The following is a 14,335-nucleotide window of genomic DNA, read 5'->3' as shown; positions in this document are numbered from 1 at the left end:
AAAAAAAACCTTCAGAGCCCAACTGCCACCACCGGCTTTCACAAGCCTCTCACCCCCACACCAGCCTCTCAACCTCCCACAATCCTCCTGCTCTTGAAGCCGATTGGCTGGGTTGCATGGGCAGAGCCAAAGAAGTCCCCCAATGAGCAGCTCCGTGGAGGAGCCAATCAGCTAGATGTTGCTGGGGCCGCTGTGAGCCAGTCATCAGCTGGCAGTCTGAAGGGCAGGGAAACAGCCCAATGAACATCACCGCAGAGGAGCCAATCAGCTAGATGTTGCTGGGGCCACTGTGAGGCAATCATCAGCTGGCAGCTGGAAGTTTGCTGGCAGCTGGATCATCAGCCGGCAGCTGGAAGTTTGCTGGCAGCTAGAAGTTTGCTGGGGCCCCTTTGGCTGTGGCTCTCAACAATCCATCATTTAATTCAAGTCTTCCAGAGAGAAATTTATTAAACATTATTTCTTTTCTCTTTCTGAATTTAATTCTGTTTCTTATCTTGAAACAATATTTCTACAAAATCTGGGGTTACAGTCCTATTTTAAACATATTTGCATCCCCACAACCTCTCCCACACTGCCCATTGGGCCATGTAGTCTCTTACAGATGCTTAAAGTAAAACAAAGTCTGTTTTTTTTTTTTTTTTGCTTTTTGTTTTTACTTTATTGGGTCAACTGGTTAAACGCAGAGCTATAGAAATGAAGAGACTCTGAAAATAAAATAGTAATTATACTGTCATTTGTTTAAGACAATTCTATACTATAGTGTACAGTATTATACTATAGATATGTCTTTAGTATATGGTTGAACTGGAAATCTGTTGTTGTAATTACTATCCCCTCCCTGCATCAGCCAAAAGGTGACTGCACATGGGAAAGCCCCAAGACATGTTCCTCCTCCCTGTTGAGCACTTTCCCAGGGATGGGGCCTTGGGAGCAACTCCTCTGCAGGGAAGCAGGCCCCAGTTTCCAAGCTTGGATGCCCTTGAGGAGAGCACTTGGATGATCCATCATCAGACACCAGGAGGGACCCTCGACTGGCTTAGTTTGTTCTTGTTGCCTTCTATGTATTTGGGTGGTGCTGGCCCCACAGGCAGAACAGTATGGTTCCCTGTGCATTTCACAGAGCAGCTCACTAATAGAACATGAACTTGCACCAAGTGTTCCCAGAGCCCCATCATTGACAGGAAGCTACTCACTGGAAAAGAACGTCTGAGGCCCTGAGGAGAGCTGGGAATGATGGAGAGGCCTCGAGCGGCCTACCCCAGCCCCCTGCCATCCAGACGCCACCACGCCCCACCTTGCTGTTCTCCATCAGAGGGATGTGCGTGGCTTCCAGGACTCTTGGCAGTTCCTCGATCTCCACCATCCCATACCCATGACCGTCCAGCTGCAGGAAGAGCTCTTCAAAAACGCGGTAGGTTTCGTCCTAGTCAAGCCCGGCCACCAATGGCAGCAAAAAGCCCCACACCATCACGCGGCAAGGTGGCAGAGTGCCAAAGAGCCCGAAAAAAAAGGAGAGCCCCAGCCCTGTAGCTGGGTAGCAGGCATGAGGGGGCCTCCACAGCGCTGCAACCGCCGGCAGAACGCAGGGGTCAGGAGGCTGTTGCCTTGCCCATCCTGAGGCCACTCAGGTCTCAGCTGAGGACCACATTGTTCCCTCTAGTTGTGTTTGGCTGGATAGTTCCACACAATTTTGATTCAGCCTCTAAACTGGCTGAGTGGTTGTGTTTATGAGGTGGTTGTTTTATTCAGTTGTGCTCAAAATCAAAGTTGCTGTAAATAAGCTTCCATGTGGTCCTTTTGGCCCAAGGGAGACATATATATGCACATATAATACCCAATAAGTAATAATGTTGTTTTCTGCTTGTGTGTGTGTGTGCATGTGTATTACATATATATGAATATATATGCATGTGTATGTATCTAAACAAAATCCTAGTGTGTGTGTGTGTGTGTGTGTGTGTGCATGTGTGTGTGCATCTCATATGTAACATGAATTGACAAATTCAAATGTATACAATATATAAATACATGTTCACACATTCAGAGTAGCTGAACAAGGAAATTTGGAGACCTTCCTCAATTGTGTCTTCTGAATTTGGCCAAAAATAAAAAAAGTATCAGCATTTTTTAAGCATCTTTGATGAATTGATAGGGCAGAAATCAGTAAATGAGCATTAAGGACTAAAAATAAAAATACATTTCAGGTGAACATCTAAATGTAAAAAGGTGAACCTTTAAATTCTAGGAGAATTTTAATCTCCTAGATTTAAATTAAACTTTTAAAACCTCAGTATGGAAAAGGAGTTCTAAATTCAAACATAGAAAACAAATCATAAAATATAAATTTGGTAAAGTTTAAAACATCTGTGCATCAAAATATATAATAATTTTTTTGGGAAACCCCCAGATAGAATGAAAATACAAACCTTACAACCAACAAATGATGGTGCTCAGAACACACAAGGAATTCTATAAATCAATAAGAAGACAAATAATAGTCAAAGAAAATGACCTCATGGGACCTACAATCTATTAATGTTTCCATATTGTCACAGTCCTCACTTCATCATGTCCTCATTTCTCTCTTTAGTCCCACTTAGATTCCAAGATCCATCATCTTAATCAGTATCTTACATATCCCTTTATTCCCTGCTCTATAATCCATTTTTCTTAATCATTTCAAAACCCTGTTCTTGAGAAAATCCAATTCTGTGTATTCACACCTGTAGCTGACTTCGGCTGTAGATACTCCTCCTTCAACGCAATAAAGAAAAACAAAATAGCTGCAAACTCTATTGAGTGTTTGGAGATATGACAGTAGAAAAAAAGATGACCTTGTGGAGAAAGGGCCCATTCAGTAGCTTCCATTTCTTAAATGAAAAATGAAGAACTATGGCAAAAATGAGGATGTAAGAATATGAAGCAGAAAGTATCAGAAGAACAGAATGTGAGGACCAGAAATTTGAGGAAATAAGAGATTCAAGATCATTACTGTGAAGAATGAGAAGGCTATGTAACAACAACAACAAAAAATAACAAGATATTTGGGCTCTATGAGTACCAATTTGGGGCTATGAATTTATAGGATATCAATTTCTGAAATTTATTGGGCATCATGTAGCTCAGAATTAAGCACACCAGCCTTGACACATGCCTATAATCCCAGCAGCTTGGGAGGCTGAAGCAGAAGAATCACAAGTTCAAAGCTAGACTCTGCATAGTGAGGTCCTAAAGCAAATTATGAAGACTCTGTCTATAAATAAAAAATTAAAAAGCATTGGGCACACCAATCTTATACAGTTGTAATGGACCACTACGTCACATCTTCTGTCAGAATACCTATATGCCAATCTCCACTCTGATGTGGCATACAGACGTCCTAATGCACTTTCAGAGAGGCTCTGTGTCTCTTCGTAACACTTAGTACACATGGCTGATACATGACAGAGCTATAAGACAGAAGAAGTCAGGATCCTGTGGACAATAGAAACTTCATGTCAGACCTGATATACATAGATTTGTGTGTAACAGAATCAAACTCAGATCTTAAGTCACTACTATTTTCATGTTTTCTGCCTCCCACAGTTGATCCTAACTAACCAGCAAAAAATCTCCAATTAACTAAAAAGAATAACATAGCCACAAAAGTACCCATGTAAAACCACAGTCAAAATATCTACAAATAAAGGGTTTGAAATGGTGAGTAATATTGATGTTAAAATAACTTTAATTCTTTATAGAATTAATATATTAAAAAAATTTTACTAATTTTATAAATATAGGGTAATAATATTTATAATAATTAATTTCATAAAAATGATAAATGAATACATGAATAATTGCACAGATTGCCTCAGCATTTTCTTTACCTAACATTTATTGAGTACAATACCACGCTAAACAGTATTTTGGCTGCCAGGAATATGAAGATAGAACAAGGAGTCCCTACCATTGAGGAGTTTACAGAGACATAAACAGATGAATATATGTATTATAATTTCCAGTATTATCTATTTATTTCTGAAGTTAAGTAGTTGATTAAGCAAATGAACAAATTTTATTATTATTATTATTATTTTTTACCCGTAGAAAATAAATCAACTTTGGTAGAGAAAAGGGCTAACTGTAATTTATCTCTCTGATCAGTAGAGGGCAACAGAACATCAAAATGACAGCTTGAGTAAGCCTCTGTGGACCATGTTGTAGGCCTTTTTCTATAAAAGTAATTTATTCAACCAAGTGTTTTTTTTTTCCAGACTCAATGACACATTTAAGTATGAATATACAAATTTTGAAAACTCATTCTGAATAAAATACACTCATGACTTGACAAAAATAACAATTTTGTGGGACTGGGGTTTTAGTTCAGTGGTAGAGCACTTGCCTAGCAGGTATGAGGCATCTGGTTCAACTCTCATCACCACATATAAATAAATAAAATAAAAGTTCATTGACAACTAAAAAATATTATTTAAAAATAATAATTTTAATTTATTCCTATGGCATTTAACATTTTTTATATTTTTCTTCATGTTATAAAATCATGAAAATTAATCATTTAAGAAAATACATTTAATCTTTTTTTTTCCTCATAAGTATTGTAGATCACTTTTTTCTTATTGGTATCTTTCCAAGATTAATTAATAAAACACAATATGGGCACCAGCTGTGGGTTTTGACAGAAGAATAAAAAAATTTCTTCAAATTACTTGTGAGTAGCATCTCTTTGCAACATAAAATTTGACAACCTTCATTTATGTCATCTCCTTTGACTATAATTAATATAAAAATATTCATGTGATCAAAGCTTTTGAAATTACACTAAAGCATTTTATATTAATCCTCAGTGTGTTTTCTATGAAAACGAAGAAGACAAATGGCTTTTCTTCATCATAATGTTTTCTTTAAGATTACTGTGGAAATGCTCCTCTAGGTACCAGTGAGTAGGCTAACTCTCATTCGGAAAGTTATCAGCTAGCAGTTATTTGTGGAGCTCCTGTAAATGCTCAACTTATAAGTATTAACAGAAGGAGATGTGTTAAATTTGAGCTAGGGCAGTTTCCTAGGATTTCTGTAACAAATTACCAGAAAACCCATGACTTAAGACAATAGAAAATTACTCTGTCCTAATTCAGAAGGCAGAAGATCAAAATAAAGGTGTTGACAGAGTGAGTTGCTTCTAAAGGCTCAGAGGATATTCTGTTTCTAGCCCCTTTTCTAACTTCTGGTGGTTGCCAGCAATCCTTGGTTTTCTTTAACTTTTAGCTGCATCACTTTAATCCCTGTCTTTGTCATAAGAGGTATTCACCCTATAGGTTTCTCTGTGTCTTCCCATGACCTTCTTATGAGATCACCAATCATTGGATTTGGGGGCCCATCTTAATCCTCTATGGCCTCATCTTAACTAATTACATTTGCAAAGACCTTATTTCTAAACAAGATCATATTCTGAGGTTCCAATGGACATGAATTTTGAAGATTCCTTCTTCAATTCACTACAAATAGTAAGGCTATTTTGTATGTCTTCAAAGAAATCTTTAAAAGAAAGAAAAGTATTTTCTCTATGGAAATGAGTACCAAAAATATTATATTCAAAATAGATACATACCAAAATGTACTCAAGTAAATTTTTTAATTTTCTTTATTTTCATATTCATATTATTTATGTTATCTTGTACAGGAGTTTTGAAGTATATAATAAAATAACCTATTCAATATAAAATATGTATAACATAAAATGTATGCTGATCATTGTCAACAAATAGTGTGTACATTTTATTAACTCTGTAGAATTAATAAGTCAATGAAGATATAGTAAAATCTTACTATGAGTCCAAAAAGTTCTATTATGTAAGAATTATGGTCACATTATTGCAAGGTTAATAAAACCCCACAAATTTCTCAAGTAGATTTCTAGTTAATGTGTATTTTAATTTATGTTTACATTTATAAAATGAATAAGAAACCAATTATGTTAAAAATGTACCATATATTAAATTTAAAAAGTCTTAAATAATCACAGAGCACTCTTCACCCTTCACACCTTTAGCCTGTCCCCATTTGAGAATTGCAGCCAGGTAAAGTATGAAACAAATTACCAACCCAGTTCTACCTCAATTTATATTATCTTCTTTTTTTTTTCCTTTTTTTTTAGTTGTAGATGGACACAACATCTGTATTTATTTATTTATTTATTTATTTATTTATTTATTTATTTATTTATCTATTTATTTATTTTTATGTGGTGCTGAGGATCAAATCCAGTGCCTCACATGTGCCAGACAAGTTCTCTACCACTGAGCTACAACCACAGCCCTGAATTCACATTATCTTAGATACACTTTTAGAGTTTTCAGAGAATAAAATCAAGACTAAAGAACTTTAAAAAGATGATAAAGGGAAATGCCATCATGTTGCTTAACGACATGGATGTATTTTAAAAAACAAATCCTTAGACAATGTTATTGAGTGAACACCAGAGTGCACATACACAAACCTAGGTGGCATAGCACCACTACACACTAAGCTGTATCTTCTAGCTACCACATATATGGTTTGTCTTGTTGATCAAAGCATCTGCATTCAGCACATGACTCTACAATGAATTGTACAATTCTCATTATCAAAAAGGAGGGAATGCATCCAGGTTTTGAAAAAAAGTCAAGTTTTTGTAGCAAAGAGTTGTTTGAAAAAAATCTTTCTGAAAAATAAAGATAGCAGATAATTTCTCTTAAAAATTCCTAAAATAATCACAATAACAGGCTTAATAAGGGTACTATTTTGTTTTGTTAAAATGAATGTCATAAAGTTGAACACAACTCATTCAAGGTAGTTATGGCTAAGAGTAGGCCAATGATTGTTCCAATTTATTTGAAAAATAGAGGTTAAAGAATTAAAACAAATGTCCTCTAAACACACTTCAAATATCACCCTCCTTCTGGCCTTTTGGTAGGCAGAGGATGAGAGACTCTAGGAGCCATGCTCCCTGATGAAAACCCAAAATTAGTAGTCTGAGCTGCTAGTTCTGAACATGCTTTAAAACAATTGAGCAGACAGAGAAGTGACCTTTTAAAGATAATATACCCAAATCAAACTCTGGTTGAATATATGAAACATTCCTGCAAGGAAACTTCTGGCGTTTCAAGACCCAGCAGCAGACTTCTTTTTCCCTACCTTTCTAAGGGCTAATGATAAATGGGAATTAACTCAGAACACCAAGGAAAGCAGTAGGAGAATTGCCAGTGCAGGATGGAATATGCAGGAAGTGATTTTAGTGTAGGAGAGATAAGTCTCCATGGCAGAAACCCAAAGAAGCTTCAGGCTCAGTTTTCAGGTGCCTTTAAGGGCAGGGAGCTAAGAGGCTAAAATGGAAGGATTGTTTGAACGTGGGTCTAGCATATGTGGCACCCGTTGTCTGCATATACTTCCTGCCTTCCTCTGCCATTTTTAAATACATGAAATACCAACTAGCATTTCACGTATGGGAAAAATAAAATAAGTTTTCTTCTTCTTAAAAACAGAATAAACTGAGGAGAATTAGGTATGCTGAGGATGGACATCAATGTCCTCAGTAAAGCCCTCTGCTTTCTTCTTTGAAGTTTCAAACCTCTCCCTGCAAAACTAAAAGTCATCAACATTCGAACCCCAATATTAAGGAAACTAGGGGTAAATCTGTTTATTATCACTGTGGTTAGCTGGGGCTAGGGTTATGGCTCAGTGGTAGCGCACTTATCAGGCATGTGTGAGGCACTAGGTTTCATCCTCAGTACCACATAAAAATCAACAAATTAATTAATTAAATAAAGGTATTTGTCCATTCACAATTTAAATATATATATATTAAAAAGCTGTGTTTAGCTATGTAACAAGAACTTGACTTTCTCATTCCTTAACCTGATGCTTTTCTGGGAAGGGACTACCAGACTGGGCATTTCATTTTCTGGCCTCCCTTATATCCAAATGTAGCTATTTAACTACATGGAATGTGAGTACCAGTGGTGTGTGTCACATTCAGGCCAGGGCTTTTAAGAAAGCAACTGTGGAGCTGGGATGTAGCACAATGGTACAGCACATGCTAAACATTTGTGAGGCCATGGGTTCTTTACCCAGTGGATGATGGGGTGGTGGGGAGAAAGTGGGAAAGAAAGGAAGGAATAAAGAAAGAAAAAGTGCCTTTTCACATTCTCACTCACCCTGTGCCAGCAAGAAGCAGAAGCCATGAAGGTCAAATATGGCTGAAGCATCAGTTGAAGGAGCCTGGGTCTCTGAGTCACTACATGAGGAAAAGCCACCCATGAATCAGGAACATCTGAACTATGCTGCAGTTGAGAAACAAGCAAATATCATAGAAAACCAATAAAGTTTTGAGGCTTATTTTAATAACCAACATTACCATAATTAATTATCCTTCCCATGTCCATGAAGCTCCCAGCACAGACACTTAACTTGTAGGAGGAAAGACCTATATATTCAATAGTAAGAAAGTCCGAAAAGCTCTCTAGGAAAGTCTCATTCTTAAATATGATGGACAACTAAAGATCTACTTTAGTGGTAAAGTGCCCCTAGGTTCAATCCCCAGTAACGCCCTGAATAAAATTGAAGTGTTTAAAGACAAAGAAAATAAGCAGAATAAACAAACAAATCCAAGATTTATTAATCAAGAAAGAAGAACAGAGATTGTAGGCTTATAAAAATAGGTAAAAAACTAAAATATTTAAATTTGTATTCTTAGAGAAATTTGAAAATATATTAATTACTTTCACAAAATTAGCCCTAGATAATCCTACTCCTCACCGTGCCCCCCCCACACAGATCGAAATAAAATACAAAAGGAAAGTCTTGTAAACTAAGCATATGATTGCTAAAATTTAAAAAAATCCACTGAAAGTTCATGGGTCAGTGTGCCAGTTTTTGTGGCACATACCTGTAATCTCAGGGATGCAGGAGGCTCATACAGAAGGATCACAAGTTTCAGACCAGCTCCAGCAACTTAGTAAGACCATGTCTTAAAATAAAAACATAAATAGGACTGGGTAGATAATTTAGTGGTAAAATACCCCTAGGTGCAATCCCCAGTAACCCCCCAAATAAAATTGAAGTGTTGAAAGACAAAGACTAGGACCCCTTCTAGAACATAAATCAGAAGATTAGAAAAAGAGAGCCTCAGAGAAGGTGAAACAAAGAAAATAAATCCTTAAGTTAAAACATCCAGGAAATAGAATAGAGAAGAAAAATAGCTGGGGATATAGCTCAGTTGGTAGAGTGCTTGCCTCACATGCACAAGGCCCTGGCTTCAATCCCTAGAATCAAACACACACACACACACACACACACACACACACACACACACACAAACACACACAAAAAATGTTGGGCCTGGGGTTGTGGCTCAGCAGTAGAGTGCTCGTCTGCCTAGCATGTCTGAGGTGCATGTGTGAGGCCCTGGATTCGATCCTCAGCACCACATAAGAATGAAATAAAGATAATGTGTCCAAATACAAATAAAACATAATCAATACTTAAAATTTTTTTAAAGAATAGAGAAAAAATAAAAATAAGGAAGAATAAAATGGTAAAAATTATAGAGAGATCTCCTCAAAAGTTAAGGACATAACTATTCTTAATAAAGGGGATAAATGTGTACCAAGGGAAAAAAAAAAGACCATGTCATGTTACCATGAAATTTTAGAACACCAAATGATTAGAGAAAAAATTTTATTTTTATTCTTATATTTTACTGTAGTAAAAACATATAAGATGAGGTTTACCTTTTTTACTACATTTTAAGTTTGTGGGACAGTGTGTTCACTGCAAGCACAGTGTTGTACAGCAGATCTCTAGAACTTACTTATCCTGGTTCACTGAAACTTTCTAGCATGGAACACAAACTGCCCATTCCCCCTCCCCCAGTACCTGGCAGCCACCATTATATTTCTGCTTTTACAAATTTGACTATTTTAGGAATCTCTTGGAAGTGGAATATTGCAGAATATGTCCTTCTGTCATAAACTCATTTCCGTGAGCATAATGCCTTATACACTCATCTCTGTTTTTGCAAATGGCAGGATTTTCTTCTTTTTTATGGCTGAATAGAATTTCCATTGTGTACATACCACATTTTCTTGATCCATTCACCTCCTGATGGACATTTAGGTTGATTTCATATCTAGGCTATTGTGCACAGTGCTGCAATAAACATAAGAAAAGTAGATTTTTTTCTAAAGTCTCTAGAGAAAAAGAGGAAAAAGAGGTCAGTTACCAAGAAACAATAATAAACTGGCATCAAACTTCTTATTAGGAACACTCTGTGCTAGAAGAGAATGAAACAATGTCTTCACCATTCTGAGGAGGAAAAAACTTTGAATATACAATTTTGTGCTGCCCTAACTGTTCTTGGTTCCACTAGGGTGGCTCCTTCCCTTAGCAATTTACTTAACACCCCTTCCAGATTTTCGTAACAAAGACAATACAACAAACCAAGACAAAACAAGACACAAACATACTGTATTAATCCTCTCCATTTACTCAAAATGTCCATTCTTCCTCTTGTCCTATCTACTTATAGGGATGAGAAGATTTGCTCCCGTCCTATCTCTAGGGATGGGCAGCTTTTCCTTTTCACTTACCCCTGAGTGTCCCGGGGCTCCCCATACAGGCCACCATCTGTCAAAGTCTGGCTGGGCAAAATAACTCGGGTCGGGTGGGGGATGGATGGTTACAAGAAACTTGTGAAGGTTGATACAACGGGAGCCACTTTATTATGAGTCAGAGAAGTATATATACCCAACTAATTACACACAGCTTTACTTAATTAATTTAAACTAGATACAGGAGTCAACTAATAAGGAATCCTCATCATCTTAATGATTATACACAGCTTAACTTAATTAACATCATTAGACACAGCAGTCAGTCATTAAGAAATCTGCATCATTTTAATGGCTTGCTGGCATTACTTCTCAAACCACTCCCCCTAGCAAAGTGCCAGGTGCCATCTTGACTTGGTTTTGACTCTCAACATTGTGCTCTACCAAACTATAAATAAACATAAAGGCATATGAAAGACATTTTCAAAATTGCAAGTGCTCAGAAATTTCATCTCCCTTCTATGTGTTTGTTTCTGTTCAGTATGCCTTTGGATATATTCCAGAGAAGTGAAGTACGAACCAATAATGATGTAGAATATGAGGAAGTGGAACTAGGAGTGAAGATTAATAAAAAAAAATTCCACATTGAGAGTTGTGCATGGATTTTTCTAAACAATCTAAATCAGAATAGGAAGCCAGTTGGCCCCCAAATACAATGTCTTCAAGAACAAAAATGAAATGTGGTCTACGTTAAAGATAGAATAATTATGGAAATGTGTGATATCCATGATGTAGTAAAGAAATGTTCTCTCAGTAAAAGAAAGACAAATAGAAATTTCAGGAAACACAAACAACAAAAATTGTGTAAAATAAGTCATGATACAAAAACAAATCCCATTAAAATACAGCATCATCTTAACTTATTTCTGAAATGATAAAAGAGAATTTATTTAATTTGCGCACTAGAACATTCTTCTCCAAGGATTCTAGAGATCATAACCTTAAATCTATAAAAAAATGTAATTGTTGGACATTATTTGACTATGCAGTAAATGATAGTTAAAAAGACACAATAATATAAATTAGGGAAAGCACTAATTTTCAATTTTGAAGATCAACCTATAAGCAACATATGAAAGATGGGTCTCAGGTAAAGAATTAATTTGGCATTGACCTTGAAATGCAAAAACAAAAATACAGCTGACAGAATATGTGAGGGTTCAGGTACAAGCATATGGAAGATGGAAGAAAAAAGAAAAGGTCCAATTGCCTCATCAAAGCATATCCAGAGACTCCAGCAGGACTGCCTCTGAGGAGGAAGGAGGATTGCAGCCCTAGGGGGGCTGGCTGGTAGGGGGGCAGCGGTGGGGGCTGCCAATGGGGGCCGGACAGATCGGCTTGCCCCTGGAGCACCATGGCAGGGCAGCCTCCACCTCACCCTCTTGGGCTGGGGAGCCAGCGCCCACAGGCTCCGAAGGGCAGAGGCAGGGGTCACTGTGGCCTCTGGTGAGCAGCCTGTCAGTGCCTGCTGTTGCGCATAAACAGATGGTGTGAGGCCCCATGGGCTCAACTCCTACAGCGGTCATGCATGGGTTTCTGGCTCAGAGGTCGAAAGCCTCCAGAAAAAGCAGCCACTTTTTCCATGGTTTGGCTTGGATATTGGTGGAACCCTTGTCAGGCTTGTTTATTTTGAACCCAAAGACATCACTGCTGAAGAAGAAGAGGAAGAAGTGGAGAGTCTTCAAAGCATTTGAAAGTACTTGACCTCCAATGTGGCTTATGGGTCCAGGAGCATTAGGGACTTGCACCTGGAGCTGAAGGCCCTGACTCTGTGTGGATGCAAAGATAGGTGGTCTTCAGCTTTGCAAACTGCATAAACTAGACTGCTTAATCCAAGGAATTTTATGTATTGACTTTGTTGGTTTCAATAGACTACCACAGTGCTATTACTTTGAAAATCCTGCTGATTCTGAAAAATGTCAGAAGTTACCATTTGAGTTGAAAAACCCACATCCTCTGCTTCTGCTGAACATTGGCTCAGGGGTTAGCAATTTAGCAGTGTACTCCAAAGATAATTACAAGAGGGTCACAGGCACAAGTCTTAGAGGAGGAAATTTTTTTGGTCTCTGCTGTCTTCTTACTGGCTGTACCACTTTTGAAGAAGCTCTTGAAATGGTATTTTGTGGAGGTAGCACCAAAGTGGATAAACTAGTGTGAGATATTTATGGAGAAGATTATGAGAGGTTTGGATTGTCAGGCTGGGCTGTAGCTTCGATAACATTAACCAGGTGGTATTTGTTGAAAAATTTTTGAGAATTAACACTATTGCCATGCAGCTTTGGCATATGCTTTGGATTATTGGTCCAATAGACAGTTGAAAGCACTTTTTTCAGAACATGAGGGTTATTTTGGAGCTGTTGGAGCAATCCTGGAACTGTTGAAGATTCCCTGATTGTTACCTGGGAGTGTATCCTGAAATTTCTACAATGTGGTCTGTGGAGTTTTGTTTTTTAAAAGACTTACTCAGTTTTATTATCCTGTACTATCTGAATCAAGTTGAGAAATGACATGTATTTTTCTAAGTCATCAAGATAAATCCTTAAAAAATTTCAGTCTAATCTAGCAACCAGTAAGGAAAGAAGCATTAAAAAACGAGTGGACCATGTTCCAGCAGCATGAGGATTGCTGTGTTTAAGTTGCCCTTCAGAGTAGCGCTGTTACACCTGTGGTGTTTTTGGAAATCTCAGCATAACTCACTGCAGACATCTTGGAAGAGCTGTCCTGCCTTGAGCTGGCTGTGGTTGTGCATCCTGATTTAACTAGCTGTGTGCAGGACAGGCTTCTCTGTGTGATAATCTAGTCACTGTTTTCTCAGTAGAGCTTTAGAGATCACCTGTGCATTATTCTGGTTTGCATTTAGCTTTTGTGTGTACATATTGAAAAATGGTTTATTTTAAGCATCTGCAAACTTAATTGGGTGGGTTAATTCTGTTCCTAAAACTGAAAAAGCAACTTTTAGAAGGGAAGCTCTTCTGTTATTTCTCTAAATCATGGGAAGATACATATGGAAGGAGAAAACTGCTGGAAGAATTCCCTAGGTTAAGGGGCATAATGACCTGACCAAAGTTGGTGAGCTAGTGGAAAAAGCAGAGGCTGGCAGTGTGACACCAAAGAGCCTCTGGAATTGACAGCTCTTCAAGGAGCCATGTAGAGAGTATCCTTTCAGGCTGAGTAGCAAAGGAGGATTTGAAATGTCTGCTGATGAAATCTGGGAGCCTCTCATGCTCATAGGTTTCAGGCTACTTGAGTGTCTTGCTAAGGGCTGGACCTTTTCTTTCTGCTGTGCAGAATAAGTTAAAAAGCATTCCCCTAGGAGACAGTGCAGCTTTTATATCTAATGTACCAAGTGATGTGGGACTCACAGTTGAAGGCAAGGAAAGGCCTGGTATAAAGCAGCCTTGTAACCAGAAGGAAGATCTTAAGGTCTTCCCTGTTCTGTGATCTCTACATGTAGCTCAGTTTCTTTCTGTGGTGGAAGAGAGGGGTGAGTATATTGGGTGTTGGCTCTGTGATGGCAGCAGAAAGCCAGCTGCATGAAGGGCATTCCATAGCCTTTTCCCTGAGAAACACATGCATTTATGCATGTGCCTTGACACATCTAGAGGGTGGGGCCAGCTGGGCTGGGGCACCCTGCAGCAGAGTAAAGGGATGTTGCCGGGATGGCAGTCCACCATTATTGCAGCCACTAA

The 14,335-nt window shown here is 38.0% G+C and overlaps 1 pseudogene; it reads left to right on the top strand.

The window, feature by feature from the left end:
• Nucleotides 1-11,930: 11,930 nt before the first annotated feature.
• On the top strand, nucleotides 11,931-13,046 carry LOC101955183 (pantothenate kinase 2, mitochondrial pseudogene; annotated as a pseudogene).
• The last annotated feature ends 1,289 nt before the right edge of the window (nucleotides 13,047-14,335 follow it).

Source organism: Ictidomys tridecemlineatus, chromosome 11 (assembly GCF_052094955.1).
Source record: "Ictidomys tridecemlineatus isolate mIctTri1 chromosome 11, mIctTri1.hap1, whole genome shotgun sequence".
Lineage (NCBI taxonomy): Eukaryota > Metazoa > Chordata > Mammalia > Rodentia > Sciuridae > Ictidomys > Ictidomys tridecemlineatus.
Note: the sequence above shows the minus strand (reverse complement) of the source record. Positions and strands in the feature narration are given on the sequence as shown.